Genomic DNA, 17,367 nt, shown 5'->3' on the forward strand with positions numbered 1-17,367 from the left:
AGATTTACCCCCCCTACCCCCACCCCCCCCAAAAAAATGATTTGAACATATTTTCTCAGACTGTGTCAGGACAATTATAATGGTATCGTTCTTGTTCAAAGTTAATCCAATCAACATTGTTTCTCATCTGCCTTCAGAAATGTATAATATTACAAAGCTATCTTCTGTATATTTGCTCAGAGAAATTCAAATTTATTTTCTATAGCTGTAACTAGGATATTAAAATGATTAAATTACATATGTATGTGTGAGTCAGAGTATACTGTTAACATACAGCAGGTATTTTAGAAAAAGCGTTCACTTTTTCTTAAAATTTAAGGTACATATAAATACTTAAAAATTAAATAAATTAATAAATAGCATAGTAAGTAAACATCCATATACACAATAATTTCAACCATTTAGATGCCTATTAAGATACATAAAATTTTTTATTAAATATTTTATTTATTCAGTTAGTCAAAGTTATCTGAATATCTATTATATGCCAGACTCTGCTACACACTAGGAACATATTGGTGGTTAAAACTTTCAAGGTCCTACGAGTTTTGGAACTCATATTCTAACTGGGTAGAATGATCAAATGACCACTGAAATAAACTTAAGTATAAACTGTAATGAGTACCACATGACAATATTTGCAAAGATTAGCTAAGGCAGGGATGCCTGGGTGGCTCAGTCCATTAAGCGTCTGCCTTTGGCTCAGGTCATGATCCCAGAGTGCTGGGATTGAGTCACGCATCGGACTCCTTGCTTGGCAGGAGCAAGGAGCTCGCTTCTCACTCTTCCTGCCACTCCCCCTGCTTGTGCGTGGCATGCTCTCTCTTTCTGTCTGGCAAATAAATAAATAAAATCTTAAAAAAAAAAAGATTAACTAAAGCAGCCAAATAAAAGGTAGTTTGGAGTAAAAATTGTGAAAGACATTGTTAGACTGTGATGGGCTAGAACTGTCTTCAAATTGAATTTTTAAATTACATTTGTTCTTAATCATTTTTTTCGTTGTTTAAAATTTTACTAATAGTAGCTTGGAGTAGTATTTCCATAAGAGTCTTGCCAGATGGTACTTTGTCAAATGCTTTCTCTGCATTTATGGAGAGGACTATTAGGTTCTAGTCCTTTCTTTTATTAATGTATTGTATCACAATTACTGATTTGCAGATGAACCACCCTTGCAGCCCAGGAATAAATCCCACTTGGTCATGGTGAATAATCCTTTTAATGTACTGTTGAATCCTATTGGGTAGTATTTTGGTGAGAATTTTTGCATCCATGTTCATCAAAGGTACTGGTCTGCAATTCTCCTTTTCATTTGGGTCTTTGGTTTACGGATCAAGGTAATGCCTCACAGAAAGAGTTTGGAAGTTTTCCTTCAATTTCCATATTTTGAAACAGCTTTAGAATAGGTATTAATTCTTCTTTAAATGTTTGGTAGAATTCCCCCAGGAAGCCATCCAGCCCTAGACTCTTGTTCCTTGGGAGAGTTTGGGTAACTGCTACAATTTCCTTGCTGGCTATGGGTCTGTTCACCTTTTCTATTTTCTCCTGTTTCAGTTTTGGTAGTTTGTATGTCTCTAGGAATGCATCTATTTCTTCCAGATTGCCTAATTTGTTGGCATATGGTTGCTCATAGTATGTTCTTATAACTGTATTTCTTCAAGGTCGGTTGTGATCTCTCCTTTTTTGATCATGATTTTATTTATTTAGTTACTTTCTTTCTCTCTCTCTCTCTCTTTTTACAGGTCTGGCTTTATCAGTTTTATTAATTCTTTCAAATTTTGTTGATCTGTTGTACTGCTCTTTTGATTTCTATTTCATTGATTTCTGTTCTAATCTTTATTAATTCCCTTCTCCTGCTGGGTTTAGACTTTATCTGCTGTTTTTTCTCCAGCTCCTTTAGGTGTAAGGTTGGCTTGTGTATTTGACACCTTTCTTGTTTCTTGAGAAAGGCATGTTTTGCTATATACTTCCCTCTTAGGACCACCTTTGCTGCATCCCAAAGATTTTGAACAGTTGCGTTTTGATTTTCATTTGTTTCCATTAATTTTTTAAATTCTTCTTTAATTTCCTGGATGACTCATCCATTCTTTAGTAGCATGCTCTTTAACCTCCATGTATTTGAGTGTTTCCAAATTTCCTCTTGTGACTGAGTTCAAGTTTCAAAGGATTGTGGTCTGAAAACATGCAGGGAAGAATCCCAGTCTTTCAGTAACAGTTGAGACCTGATTAGTGACCCAGTATGTGATCTATTTGGAGAATGTTCCATATGCACTCAAGAAGAATGTGTATTCTGTTGCTTTAGGATGGAATGCTCTGAATATATCTGTGAGGTCCATCTCGTCCAGTGTGTCATTCAAAGCCCTTGTTTCCTTCTTGATCTTCTGCTTAGATCATCTGTCCATTGCAGTGAGTGGGGTGTTAAAGTCCCCTAGTATTATTGTATTATGACCAATGTGTTTCTTTACTGTTGTTATTAATTGGTTTATACAATTCACTGCTCCCATGTTAGGGGCATAAATAATTACAATTGTTAGGTCTTCTTGTTGGATAGACCCTTTAATTATGATATAGTGTCCTCCCTTATCTGTTGTTATGGTCTTTGGTTTGAAATCTAATTAGTCTGATATAAGAATTGCTACTGCAGCTTTCTTTTGATGTCCATTACCATGATAAATGGTTTTCCACCACCTCACTTTCAATCTGGATGTACCTTTGGGTCTAAAATGAGTCTCTTGCAGACAATATATTGACGGGTCTTGCTTTTTTATCCAGTCTGATACCCATGAGTGCTTTGTTTGGAGCATTTATTCCATTTACATTCAAAGTACCCATTGAAAGATATGAATTTAGTGCCATTGTATTACCTGTAAAGTCACTGTTTCTGTAGATTGTTTCTGTTCCTTTCTGGTCTATGTTACTTCTGGGCTCTCTCCTGACTTAAAGGATCCCCTTTAATATTTCTTGCAAGGCTAGTTTAGTGATCACAAACTCTTTTAGTTTCTGTTTGTCCTGGAAGCTTTTTATCTCTCCATCTATTTTGAATGACAACCTTACTGGATAAAGTATTCTTGGTTGCATATTTTTCTCATTTATTACCCTGAATATATCATGCCAGCCCTTTCTGGCCTCCTAGGTCTCTGTGCATAGGTCTGCTGCCAATATAATGTTTCTGCCATTGTAGGTTAAGGACTTCTTGTGCTGAGCTGCTTTCAGGATTTTCTCTTTGTCTCTGAGATTGGCAAGCTTCACTATTATGTGTCAGGGTGTTGACCTATTTTTGTTGATTTTGAGGGGGTTCTCTGTGCCTCCTGGACTTGAATGCCTGTTTCTTTCCCCAGATTAGTGAAGTTCTCAGCTATAATTTGCTCCAATATACCCTCTGCCACTCTCTTTCTCTCTCTCTCTCTCTCTCTCTCTGTCTCTCCTGGTCTTCTGGGATCCCAATTATTCTAAAATTGTTTCACTTTATGGTCTCACTTATCTCTGGAATTCTTCTCATATGATCCAGTAGTTGTTTATCTCTTTTTCTCATCTTCTTTATTCTCCATCATTTGTCTTCTATATAACTAATTCTCTCTTCTGTCTCATTTATCCTAGAAGTTAGTAATAACCTTTTTGATTTCAACTTGATTAGATTTTATTCCCTCTATTTCTCCAGAAAGTGATTCTCTAGTCTCTTCTAAGCTTTTTTTAAGCCCAGCTAGTATCTTTATAATGCTTATTCTGAACTCTAGTTCTGACATCTTACTTATATCCATATTGATTAGGTCTCTGGCAGTCAGTACTGCCTCTTGTTCTCTTTTTTGAGGTGAGTTTTTCCATCTTGTCATTCTCTCCAGAGAAGAATAGATGAACAAGAAAACAGAATACTGAAATGGCTACAACGACCCCAGAGAAATATACATGAAACAAATCAGAAGACACCTGAAACTTAAACAAATAAAATTAAAAAAAAAAAAAAAGAAAGAGAATAAAATCAGATAGGTGAACAGAACAGAGCAATACATAATATCCTGGGTGTATTTTGGTCTGTTTCTTAGAAGATACGACATCCAAAAATTGTAAAGAAAGAAAAAACTTCTATATGTACAAAAATAAAATTAAATACGGAGAAAGGATAGAATGTAACTGTTAAAATGAAAATTTAAAAAGTGACTTAAAAAAGGGTTGATAAAATAAGAAATTGTTTGAAAAGAAAAGAAAAATAATTAAAATTGAAAGACTAAAAAACCATAAGAAAAAAGAAACACGAATTCTATATACTATTTTGCCCTAGTGCTGGAGTTTTGCATTGCTGTGTGATTAGTAAACTTGGTCTTAACCATATGTTCTTGCTGATCTTCTGGGAGAGGGGCCTGTTGCACTGATTCTCAGGTGTCTTTGCCCCAGGTGGAATTGCACCATCCTTGCCAGGGGACCAGGCTAAGTAATCTGCTCCCAATTGCTCTATGTGGCTTTTGTTCCCTGAAGGCTTTCTGTGTTGCTTTAGATGAGAATGAAAATGGTGGCCTTCCCGTCTCCAGCCCCAGAGCTGAAAGCTGGGGTCCCTTTCCTCAGTGCACCCTCAGGGGAAAAGCAGTCAATCACTCCTATCTCCCTGGTCTCCTGTCATATTCTGTGCTCACCCCGCCTGTGACTGAGCATTTCTATAGTAGGCATGCTACCCTGCTTTGAGTCTCCAAACACTGCAGATGTGTCACACACCCACTCTGCTCCTCCTGGGGGAAGGAGGGTGGTTTTGCCATAGTTCTGCTGCTTGCTGGGACCCTGCTCAGAGAGCAGTGACCTGATCATGCCCTGGTTCATGGTTTATGGCAACACGGAGCTGGAAGCCCACTCCTGGGCTCTCTGATTGCAGCCAGCTTCCCAGCTCCAGTGCCTGGGAACTCTGCCATACTCAAGCACCTCCATTATTCCTGTGACCCTGGGGATCCTGAGACCACACTGTCCCACCTAGGAATCTGCCCCACTTCACCACCTGAGCGCCTGTCCATCAGGGACATCCCTCACCAGGACAGACTTCTTAAAGTTCTGATTTTGCGCTCTGCTGCAGTATTATTTCCAGTAGTCAGCTTACAGAGGCTCCCTCCCACCCTCTTACCCCTATTTGTCTTCCTATATATCACCGCAGATTCACTTCTCTGCACCTCCTACCTTGCAGAAAATGGTCACTTTTCTATTTGTAGAATTGCAGCATTTCTTTTCTTAGATCCCCAGTTGAGTTTGCAGGTGTTTAGAATGATTTGATAGCTTTCTAGTTGAATCCCTGGCACCAGACAAAACTAAGGTGCCCTCCTCCTCTGCCATCTTGGACCAGAGGAGAAGTCTGTCTTTTTCTGTCAAACCCTTCAACTGATTGGATAAGGCCCATTATCATTATGGCGGTAATCAGTGTACTGATTTAAATATTAATCTCACCTAAAAAATACCTTCACAGCATCATCCAGCCCAGTGTTTGACCAGATACGTGGGTATTGTGGCCTAGCCAAATTGAAACATAAAATTAGCCATCATTTTTAATAAACATCACTTCAAAATGTCCTTACCCTTTCTTAGTAAGGCATTGCTCTTAAAAACAAAAAACAAAAACAAAACAAAAAACCTCACTCACATGCAAAGTTACTCACTTGTGACATTTTTTCTTATTTTTCATCTGAGAAAATGATCCTAGTGCACTTCCTTTTGGAAATAATTCCTAGGCTGTACACCTTTAAAGGAACCATAAAGGTAAAAATAGAGAAAATAAGGGTGTTCTTGTTTTCCATTGTTCTTTGATGCCTTACATAAGAGAATCATTTGCTTATCCTTTGCTTTTACTGTTAGTTTTTTTTCTAACACAATTTTCCTCTGAGGGAGGAGAAAATAACTATGTTTATGATTATGGATAAAACTTGAATGAGTGTCATTATGGTTAAAACTGTAATGAGCTGACAATATGTCATCTCTCTTGCTAAATCTTTAACCATTTGACTTCACAGAATGTTCTCTTTCTTACTGTGTGTACACACTGACCACCAGAACTGGGACAGTTTACTTATGTGTTGCCATAAATGTTTTTAAATATGTATTATTTTTGTGTCTGTTTCCAATATAATTCTGATGGACTTGGTAAACAGAAGTATATGGGACAATGAAATAAAACAATGCAACTCTCATGAAAATAATGTTTGAGTTCTTGCTGTATGTCTTTATATTCTCTAAATTGACAATTGATCATGTCACAAAATAGATTATTATTATACAAACTTGAACATAACTGGCAGTAAGCTCCTAGAAGAGTCTCACCAAACCCTTTGCAGACAAAATATTGATTAGAGTAAAACTTGTCAATAACATTTCTTTTTGTAGTTAACTGGTTAATATTCATAATTATGAGGTTTGTTAATGGCTAAGCGAGTTGTCATGGTTTCCAAAGTATCTCTAGGAGTGTTTTGGGTGGCCGTTTGAAAATGTTGAGTGATTATAAATATTAATATTAAATGTGACTATCATAGATAATGCTGCAATGAACCCAGGGGTACATATATCTTTTCAAATTGGTGTTTTCCCTGTCTTCTGGTAAATACTCAGAAGCGGGGATTAAGAGGTACAAACTTCTACTCATAAACTAAATAAGTCATAGGGATGTAACGTACAGCGTAAGGAATGTAGTCAACAATATAATAACTTTTTATGGTGACAAATAGTAATTGGACTTCATGTGGATCATTTCATAATGTATAGACATACTGAATCACTATGATGTATACCTGAAACTGATAGGATTTTTATGCCAATTATATTTCAAATTAAAGATATCTAAAATGTAAGCTTTAGTAGATACTACAGATTACATTCTAAAGAGGAAAATAAGATGTTTTAAAAATACACAATTTTAAACTGGCCAAGCTCCATTTTTTATGTATTTTTACTATTTCCTGCCATCCCATCTCCCACCCTAAACAAACAATGGCTCATCATCTTGTGAAATGAGGCCTAAAAAAAAGAAATCTGAAATTGCCCCAAAGCATGAGATTTATTTTGATGTGCCTTCAATTATTGTGCATCAAATGCTAACATTCTAATTATTAATTTATTTCGGGGTCATAACCATATCACCTTACACACACACACACACACACACACACACACACGCTGTTTCTCTCTCTCTCTCAAAGTTTGAATGATTGAGATTTCCAGAAAATAGTCATTCAAGCTTACAGAAATATCAAATATACCACTCTGGTGGGGGATATTGATAGTGAGGGAGGCTGTTGTATGTGTGAGGTAGGAGGTATATGGGAACTCTCTATATCTTCCTCTTAATTTCACTGTGAACTTAAAATACTCTAAAAGATAAGTTTTAATTAAAAAATGAGTCATATATATGACAAATTATTCCGTATTTAATCATTTATTTTAGAGATACTCAGAGACATAGCTAGCAATGTTATATAAAATAATTATATAAAAAGTGTCAACTTAAGACTAAAATGTCTTAAATATCTTATTTCATATATATGATGTAATTAATTCAACAAATTCCAGAGACAAAAGGAATGCCAAATTACATTTCTAGTCACTACAACAGGAAAAAACACACCAAAATACAATAGGTGATTTTGTCTAGGTTTAGTGATTCTGTTTGATTTTACTTTCCTTTCCATGTTTTTATTCCATTTTTCTAAATATTTTTAATGAATATTTGCTGTATCGATAATCAAGAAAAAGGCTGATGTAAACAAGAAAAATTATTGACCTAATGACCATTTGGGCATTTAACGTTTTTTTTTTTTTTTAATTGAAGTGTATTTGACACACAATGTTACATTAACTCAGGTGTGTGGCATAATGATTCCACAAGTTTATACATTATGCTCTGCTCACCATAAGTGTAGTTATCATCTGTCATGATACGATGTTATTATAGTACAATTGATTATATTCCCAATGTTGTACCTTTTATTCCCATGACTTACTCATTCAATAACTGGAAGCCTGTACCTCCACTCCCCTTCGTCCATATTGCCCATCCTCCTCTCCCTCTCTAACAACCAACTAGTTTATTTTCACATTTATGGGTCTGTTTCTGTTTTGTTTGTTTTATTATTTAGATTCCCCATAAATGATACGGTATTTGGTTTTTTTTCTGTGTGACCTATTTCACTTAACATAAAACCCTCTAGGTCTGTCCATGTTGTCACAAATGACAAGATCTCATTATTTTTTATGGCTAGTAGTCCATTGTGTGTGTGTTTGTATGTGTGTGTGTGTGTGTGTGTGTGTGTGTGTGTATTCTTTATCCATTTATCTTTTGATGGACACTAAGGTTGCTTCCATATCTTGGCTATTATAAATATTGCTGCAGCAAACATAGGGGAGCATATATCTTTTTTAAATTAGTGTTTTCATTTTCTTTGAGTAAAAACCCAGTAGTGGAATTACTGGACCATATGATATTCCTATTTTTATTTTTTTGAGGAAACTCCATACAGTTTTCCACAGTGGCTGCATCAATTTACATTCCTATCAATAGTGCACAAGAATACAATTTTCTTCATATCCTCACCAACCCTTGTTATTTCTTGTCTTTTTGATACTAGCCATTCTGACATGTGTAAAGTGATACCTCATTATAATTTTGATTTGCATTTCCTTGATAATTAGTGATGTTGAGAATCTTTTCATGTGTCTGTTGGCCATCTATATATCTTCTTTGGAAAAAAAAGTCTTCAGTTCCTCTATTTTTTAAGTGGATTATTTGTTGTGTGTGTGTGTGTTTTGGTTGTATACGTTATTAATACATTTAGAATATTAATCCCTTACCAATAAGGGATTGCAAATATCCTCTTTCATTCATGCATTGCCTTTTATTTTATTGATGTTGTTTGTTTTGTTTGTTTTTTGCTGTGTAAAATCTTTATTTTGATGTATATCCAATAGATAAACATCCTTTTCTTAACTGGAAAAACGTAATGGGCTAAAAGTCAGATTATTCTAACCCCAGAACCCAGGTTATTCTACCTACCTGTTGTGTGAAATTAGCGTGTATGAATTTTTTTAGGCACCTGTGCAGGATGGGATCCGTAATATCTTCTGCCTTCATCTGACTCATGGATTTATGGTGAGTAATATAGAGATATTAGATCAATAAATTTGCTTTGACATGACCTATTATGCCATATTATGTATTTTATTTAAATTATGACATTTTCATATTGGTAGTTTCCACATAATTTTAGCAGTTATCTTTGGGATAATGTACCTTTGAAATGTATACAGAGTGTTTACATATGTGGTGTATAGTATTCATTTCTTAATAACGAAAATAGCCCTGACTCTGTCAAGTACTGAAAAAAAAAGCAGAATATAGTATTTTGACTTATTTTGACATGACACAATCCATGTCATATGAGAAGCAAGTGTTATAACTGCTCTAGACAGTTGTTAGTAGTTTTTTTATGAAACACAAATGAAAATGGTTCTACAGAGTCTGTGTCACTGTCATGGCAGAAATTGCACTTGTCTAATCTTACCATTATAGACATGTTTGTACTGTAATTTTTTTGAAGACTATGACTATTTCCAAAGATGTCCATTCTTCTGGTACAGAATAAGAGGTTGATGGAATGCTCTTTTAAAATGTTATTTTCAGCAGAAATCTGAACAACAAAATATAGGCCAATTAAAATGTACCTTGGATTAATATATTTCTTATAATACAACTCTCCCTTACCACAGAAACATTTATCAGACTAAAAGTCGTAAGTGAAGAAGGGAAATATTTTAAAACATGTTAGACTGACTGTTGTTGATGTCTGCCCTGCAGTCTCCTCCCCTCCTCATTTTCTACAGAAACCTAATATTTGTGAACTTTGTGTTTATTCAGCCCATGCATTTAGTTAAGATGAGTACACATTCAGTTCTTGAGGTGGCTCTGATTGGTGTACAACTAATTGCATTCATCTAGGCAATCATTGGTTTGTAATGATCATGTTACCTGGATCAATGAGTCTAGAGCAGTGGTTTGCCAAGAAAAATTGGCAAACCTTTGTGCTCCCAGTTAAGGTTCAGGCAGTGAACCATGTTACCTATAGAAGTAAAGAGCAAAATTGCTGGAGCTATCTTACCATGTCATGATCCAATACACTTTAGGGGCATTTTAAGTTATGTTATATATTATTTGAGGATGAGTGTATCCCAAATGATGCAAAACAAATGAGGAAAAGCTAAACAAAACACAAATTATATTTTAAAGTAATGTGCAATAGGTCTTTTGTTCTTCTATGATATGCTTTCTAATGAATGGTATCATATATATTCATTTTAAAATTGCATAATACAACATGAACAACTACATTACCTCATGAAAAATAAATCAGATCTGTTGGGATGTTAGAGACTAAACATAAGGTATGTTTGATATACTATTTGGCCTAATTGAAAGAAATAAAATTAGAAGCCCTGAGAGAAGTCTTAATGAGGCAGGATGGGAAATAAACATAAACAGATGAAAATAGTACCAGAGGCAATTTATCTTTCTCCATAAACAGGATCGAAACATTTTTTTCTCTATTTTGGGTGTCTTAGGGTATCATTATAAAGACTTATGTAGTAAGGGAAGAACCAGAAGAGAGTATTCCAAGGGCCCTAAGAGCGCAACAAAGTTGGCATTGTTCACCTATAATTACAGGCTTAAACAAAAGGATAAGAAAGATACTTTCCAGATCTTTATTTATGTCCTTAACCCATTCAGTATTCTATTACGCTCAATTCATTTGAAACATTCTGATTCTCAATGACCAAAATTCCACTTAGATGTTGCATAGCTGTGCCAGTTGACTCTCTCTTCTTCTCATTATTTCATGCATATTAAATAGCAAATGCTTTGCAAAACACTAGAGGCATAACTTACAAGTTATATTCTCTTAAAATTCATGAATTTGACAGATAAGTTTTTTATAACTAGGAGTTTTAATAAGCCTGCAAATTATGCAACAGGGACATTTACAAAGTTTGAGTTAGTATGAGTTTTTTTTTCCTAATCTTATGCTGCTACAATGTCAATTTAGAAGGTAGACTTTCAAAATCCTTACCGTTGTATTTGTTTTTATTTTATATTTCCTATTTCCTCTAGAAAGAATTGAGATAATGAACTAAAATACTTTAGACCAAGTATATATAGATTATTAATTTAGACTACATATAACGGTCAAAAATATACCGAAGAGCTGAAATAATTATTTTTTGATTGTACATGGTAAATTGTATTAACGTCAAAATAGTCCCTACTGCTCTCTCTCATGTTCTGCCCCCTATCAAACTTCCCCTAAAAGGAATAGTATACTTTCTGCTACACCATGTGATTTTCTTTGGCCAATAACATGTGTGTGTAAACTTCCATGAAAACACTATAGAAGCTGTTGTATGATTTCCATATTTGTCCTTTTGCTCTGCTTTGAGACCTGAATAATCCAGATAGGAACTGTTCCTACAGTGTTGTTTTAAAAATTAAAAAAAAAAAAAAAAAGCAAAAAACCATGATGGACATGAGTGTGGTTGTAAGTTAGCAAAGCTGTGGATCATTTGTTATCCCAGTATAAATTGACCTAAGCTGACTGACTATATAATTCTGTACAGTGCCATACCAAATACTTTATATAAACTGTACCTTTTAATTTTTGCAATTTATTGATAAATTATTACCTGCACTTTAACAGTGAGAAAAATAATACTCAGAAGCTACAAAACTAATTCCGTAACTTAAGCGGTCTGATTTTAGAACCTATGCATTTAACTATTTCTCTATACATTATCCTTTATTTTAAAAATAAATCACATGACTCATGAAAGACATAAATTTCTGAAAGCAAACAACTATAACTGAAGCATAGTTGCATAATTTCAATTCTTCTTTTCACTCCATGAATATTTTGTATAATAATCTTGAGTAATAAAAAAGTTCTTCCTTATACAAAATTTTGTTTTATATGAGAATGACCTCAATAATGGCATTTTTATATTATAGGGAAACGAATGCTGGAAATTTTTTTAAAAATTTTTATTCTATTCAATTATTTGGAGTAATTTACATAATTTGAAAATCAAAGTAAATAAAGGATGTATTAAATGAGAATTCCCTCCCAACAAAAGAAATTACCCAAAGCTCCAGTATAGAAGAAAACAATATTATCAGTTATTTGTGTACATCCCCAGAGATAATGTATGTATCTAGAACCAATACTCTGGATCCTGCCTTTATTATTTAATATTAAACCTTGTCAATCAGGCCATAGGATAGCATGATATATAGATTATATATAGATCTTTAGATATATAAAGAGATTTCTTATTCTTTTATAGTAGGATCATGATTTATTACTAGATGTTTGCAGATATGCATGTAAATCTGTAGAAAAACTATTAGAAATACAGTTTTTAGAACAATTTATAATTTTTATAGATATTGACAAATCTCTCGAGAGGTTTTACCAATTTGTACTCCCAAGTAATGCAAAAGAGATTCCCCACACATTTGTTGATGCCAGTCCAACAGGAAAAAAGGCATATTTCAGTGTGATTTGATTTGCATTTCTTTCTTTTTTTATATCTAAGTCTGTGAATCTTTCATTTGTTTAGGAATTGCTTATATTTACTTTTCTATAAACCATCTGTTAATATCATTCATTTACGTTGTTAAAAGAGATTTTAAAAAGTCATTGCCATAACCAGGGTCATCTACAATTTTTTCCTATTTTATTTTTTAGGAGTTTTATAACTTTTACATTTAACATTTAGGTCTGGGATCCTTTTTGAGTTAATTTTTGTAAAACCTATGAGATTTGTGTCTGGATTCACTTTTGTGCATGTGGATGTCTGGTTGTTCCAGCAGCATTTGTTGAAAAGGCTGTCTTTGCTCCATTGTATTACCTTTGGTCCTTTGTCAACTATTAGTTGACTATATTTATGTGGTCTATTTCTGGGCTTTATTCTGTTCCATTAATCTACTTGTCAGATAGTTCCAGTCTTCCAACTTTGTTTTTCTTCTTCAGTTTTTTGTGGTCTATTCTGGATCTTTTGTCTCTTCCTATAAACTTTAGAATCCGTTTGTTGATATCCACAAAATAATATTTGGGATTTTGACTAAGATTGCTTTGAATTTATAAATCATGCTGGGAAGAGCTATCATCTTGACAATATTGAGTCATACAATCCATGAACATGGAATATCTCTCCATTTATTTAGTTCTTCTTTGATTTCATTCATCCCAATTTTGTAGTTTTTCTCAGATAAATCATGTACATATTTTGTTAGATTAATACATTAAGTGGTTCATTTTTTTGGATGCTAATATAAAGGATAATGTGTTGTTAATTTCAAATTCCACTTGTTCATTGCTATTATTTCATGACTCATCTTTTTGTGCAAATGTATACTCACATATTTTTCCTCATAGCATACACATCAATTTATACACTTGACAGTAATTTATGGAATGGTGTTATTCTGTGTACATTTGACAATGATTATTTAAAATATATATGAAATTTTGTTGCATTAGATTTATTATTAGTTAATTGAATATATCATATGTTTATTTTCCAGTATTATTACTAGTTTATGAATTGTATATTCATCATGTATACCCATTTTTTGGATATTACTCTAATTATTAATTTGAAAGCTTTTTATATATTAAATCTGATTTAATATTGCCATAAACACTGAAGTTAACATTATATAAAAGGCAGCCAGAATAAAGGTATCTCAAAACCTGAAATTCCCAGATAAAACTTTTTTCTTCTTTTTCTCGATATTTTTTAACTTTTAATAACTTTAATAACTTTTTAAAGTTAATTAGAAAATAAACATTTCTTTGATTTTTTTTGCATTTCTGATTTAAGATCTTGCCTGAAACAAAGGACTTCATTTTTAAAATACTGTCTTTGACAGTGATTTAAAATTAGTTTATAATTTCTGAGAAAATTTGAAAAATATTATACAAATTGAATTCCAGATAATTATATAAATCCTGATAAATTAGGACAAAACTCACCTTTCTAAAAGAGTTAAGTTGCAAATAAAATTATCAATGAAATCAACTGTTAACAAAGTCTCCATTTGAACAAAAATTCTTATTCAAATCAGTTGTTATAAAACATTGGATACCTTTGTGATGTAGGTTATTTAGATTAAGAAATAGCTTTTATCAATTAAAACATTTTTTAAAAGATTTTATTTATTTATTTGACGGGGAGAGGCAGCTAGAGAGGGAACACAACCAGGCAGAGTGGGAGAGGGAGAAGCAGGCTTCCTGCTGAGCAGGGAGCCTGATGCAGGGCTTGATCCCAGAACCCTGGGATCATGACCTGAGCGGAAGGCAGACGCTTAACGACTGAGCCACCCAGGCGCCCCCCGTTAAAACATTTTTTAGATGAACTATTTCACATCATTAAACTTTGTATTTGTTACAAAATATTATCACAAGTAAGGGAATATTATTGTGGTATGCAGTTGAACAGCTGATTTGATGCAAAAAGCCCTGCGCACTGATTGATGAAATCAGTATCCCTACTCGCTGCAATTTTATAGAACAATAAAATGTTGGTACAATAATTTATTTTTAATTATTATAAAGCATTTTGAGAAATTTATATGTTTTAAGCACTTGAGTCTTTTTTAATTTAAAGAATAAACATTTAGGGGCGCCTGGATGGCTCAGTCTTTAAGCGTCTGCCTTCGGCTCAGGGCGTGGTCCCAGTGTTCTGGGATCGAGTACCCGCATCAGGCTCCTCCACTGGGAGCCTGCTTCTTCTTCTCCCACTCCCCCTGCTTGTGTTCCCTCTCTTGCTGACTGTCTCTTTCTTTCTCAAATAAATAAATAAAATCTTAAAAAAAAAGAATAAACATTTAATAACATAATGTACTTTTTAGCATCTTTTGCTCCTTGTAGCTACATTTCTGTTACGTCACTTCACATTCTTTTTTCTTTAAAAATTCTATGATGTATTTTGGAAAACAATTCTGATTCATTATTCTGATAACAAACAAGGATACTACTTGAGTATTCTGCTTGAGTATTCCACATATGCCTCAAAGTCCATATTCCGCCCCCCCCCAAAATTAACAAAAAAACTTATCACTTCCACCTCCCATACAATTTCAACAATCAACTGTTAATATAAAGTGGTGTATCCAAAGAATGTTATTACCTCTAATTTCACTATACCGGAAAGTTGTATATTATCCTCAATGCCATCTTCTCCCTCATTCTGCACATCCCGTAAATTACAGTGCCATTTTGACTCCTAAATTGCTTCCAAATCCAACCATCTCTCTGATTTGCATGGCCGCTATACTAACTCAGGTCAGTGTCACTGCATTTACTGTACTCATTCCTTTAGTCAAGTTTCTCATATCCTGAATTTATTCTCTATCTTAACTTGACCATGTTACTTTTGCTGAGGGTACTGCCAATGAACACTTATGTGAACTTTCTTACATATCTAAGCAGTTGTATATCTCTTACTCTAGTTCATATTTTAAAGTATTAGGCAGATATATAACATAATTTATGGGTTATATTGTGGTAATCTCTATTAAAAATGGCATTTTCCCCCTCAATTTCTCTCTTCTCTCTCATCAGTGTTTATGAGTAAAGTGAGCTTTAAAAAACTGAATAACTACATCAGTTCAAATGTTATATACCTTAAATATCTACCTGTTTATCCTTTTTTTTCCTTTAAGACATTTTATTTTTCAGAGTAGTCTCAACCTTGTCCCAAGTCTCAAGTAGATAGTGATGGTGTTCAACACTTACTAAAATTTCCTAATGTTCTTTATATCCTGAATCAGTTGTTTAAACTAAGCATCAATTACATGGGACACCTGGGTGGCTCAGTCGGTTAAGCATCTGCCTTTGGCTTAGGTCATGATCCCGGGGTCCTGGGATCGAGTCCAGTGTTGGGTTCTTTCCTCAGCAGGGAGCCTGCTTCTTCCCTGCCTGCCTCTCCCCCTGCTTGTGAGTTCTTTCTCTCTCTCTCTGTTTCTCTCTTCCCCAGACAAATAAATAAATACAATCTTAAAAAAATAAAAAAATAAACATAAATTACACCAATGCAAAAAAATATATATAGGAGCATTTGTTGACATGCAGCAGCTAAACTGGAAATACACGCTACCATTCCTTTCTCGCTCCTCTTGATAGAAGGTTACTCATGGACAATGGTTCACAATACTAGGGATAGACTTCAATTTAATGCCATGGTTAGTCATCTGGAAGAGATACGGAAGATCAGTGGCCAGTGCTTATCAGTTTTGGTAGAGTCAAAGGCTCCCTTCAGAGCAGTTTTGCTCCCTTGTTTTGAACTGAAGCTTTATTCTGTTACACTGTTTCTTCACATTAAGAAAGTTTCGCATTGATTCCTTTTTTGCTTGGGTCCTGTTGAAAGATACAGATAGACCAAGGAAAGCCATTTATTGTATTCTCTGACTTTCCTGGAATATCCTTGGAATATCAGTATTTCACTTGTCAGAATCTCTTGATCCTTTATTACTTTTTTTTTCTTTTTCCCAAAGCAGAAACTTTGAACACTGATAGAGTTGTTGGTCCTCAATCATTGATTAACAGTTCAAGTCTATGCTTAGGGAGAAATCCAGGTCCTGGCTAAAAACCTCTGTGTGATTTTTCAGGTATGACCATAAGCAATTACAAAGAGTTTACCTGAAAGGCCTTCACTCTTAATTATGTTTATCTAGGGGTCATCAAGGAGGTCCTCTGCAAGAACCTCCGCCGAGCGTTCCTAATGAAGGGAGGCAGGGGACACCTTGAGGACACTTTCTCCCATTCTGGCTCAGTACTCAATACTCTTTCACTCTTAGCCCTTCCGTCTTGCCCTCCCCACATGCCCAGGGTTCATAAAACTCTCAAAGCCTTTGTTTTCGTGGTTCCCTGAACAGTAAGATGACCCCATAGACCTGACCTGGAACCAGTGCACATTTCATAAGGGAAGTAAATTAGGGAGGGGTCGGTATTTCTCTGGTTTTAGAGTCTCACTTGTACCATTGCAGTAAGTGATTAAAGGCTTAACCTTTTCCGTTTTCTTTTTTTTCCCCTCTCATTCTTTTTAAGTCAATTACTCCAAAATCATGTAGTTCTCTCTTGCCCAGTTCAGTTGAGCTTCTGACACTTATATATACTTATATTCATGACAACTTAATGTTAGTTACTTAATGACACTAATACTAAGCACCAGTTAGAGAGCTATGCATATGGGTGAAGTGAATATTTTTAGGATTCTTTTATTTTATGGCACATTATCTTCATATGCTAAGATGACATATAACATCAGCAGCATTTATCTGAAATTATCTGTTGTTTAAATTTTCTT

The 17,367-nt window shown here is 34.3% G+C and overlaps 1 long non-coding RNA gene across 1 annotated transcript in view; it reads left to right on the forward strand.

The window, feature by feature from the left end:
* LOC130543267 (uncharacterized) overlaps window positions 1-17,367 on the forward strand; it is a 205,343-nt gene that overhangs the window by 184,401 nt on the left and 3,575 nt on the right. The window contains exon 3 of the long non-coding RNA XR_008958486.1: window positions 9,041-9,100. This is a non-coding gene — a long non-coding RNA (uncharacterized LOC130543267). The remainder of the gene's footprint in view (window positions 1-9,040; window positions 9,101-17,367) is intronic.

Source organism: Ursus arctos, unplaced genomic scaffold (genome assembly GCF_023065955.2).
Source record: "Ursus arctos isolate Adak ecotype North America unplaced genomic scaffold, UrsArc2.0 scaffold_9, whole genome shotgun sequence".
In the NCBI taxonomy this organism is placed as follows: domain Eukaryota; kingdom Metazoa; phylum Chordata; class Mammalia; order Carnivora; family Ursidae; genus Ursus; species Ursus arctos.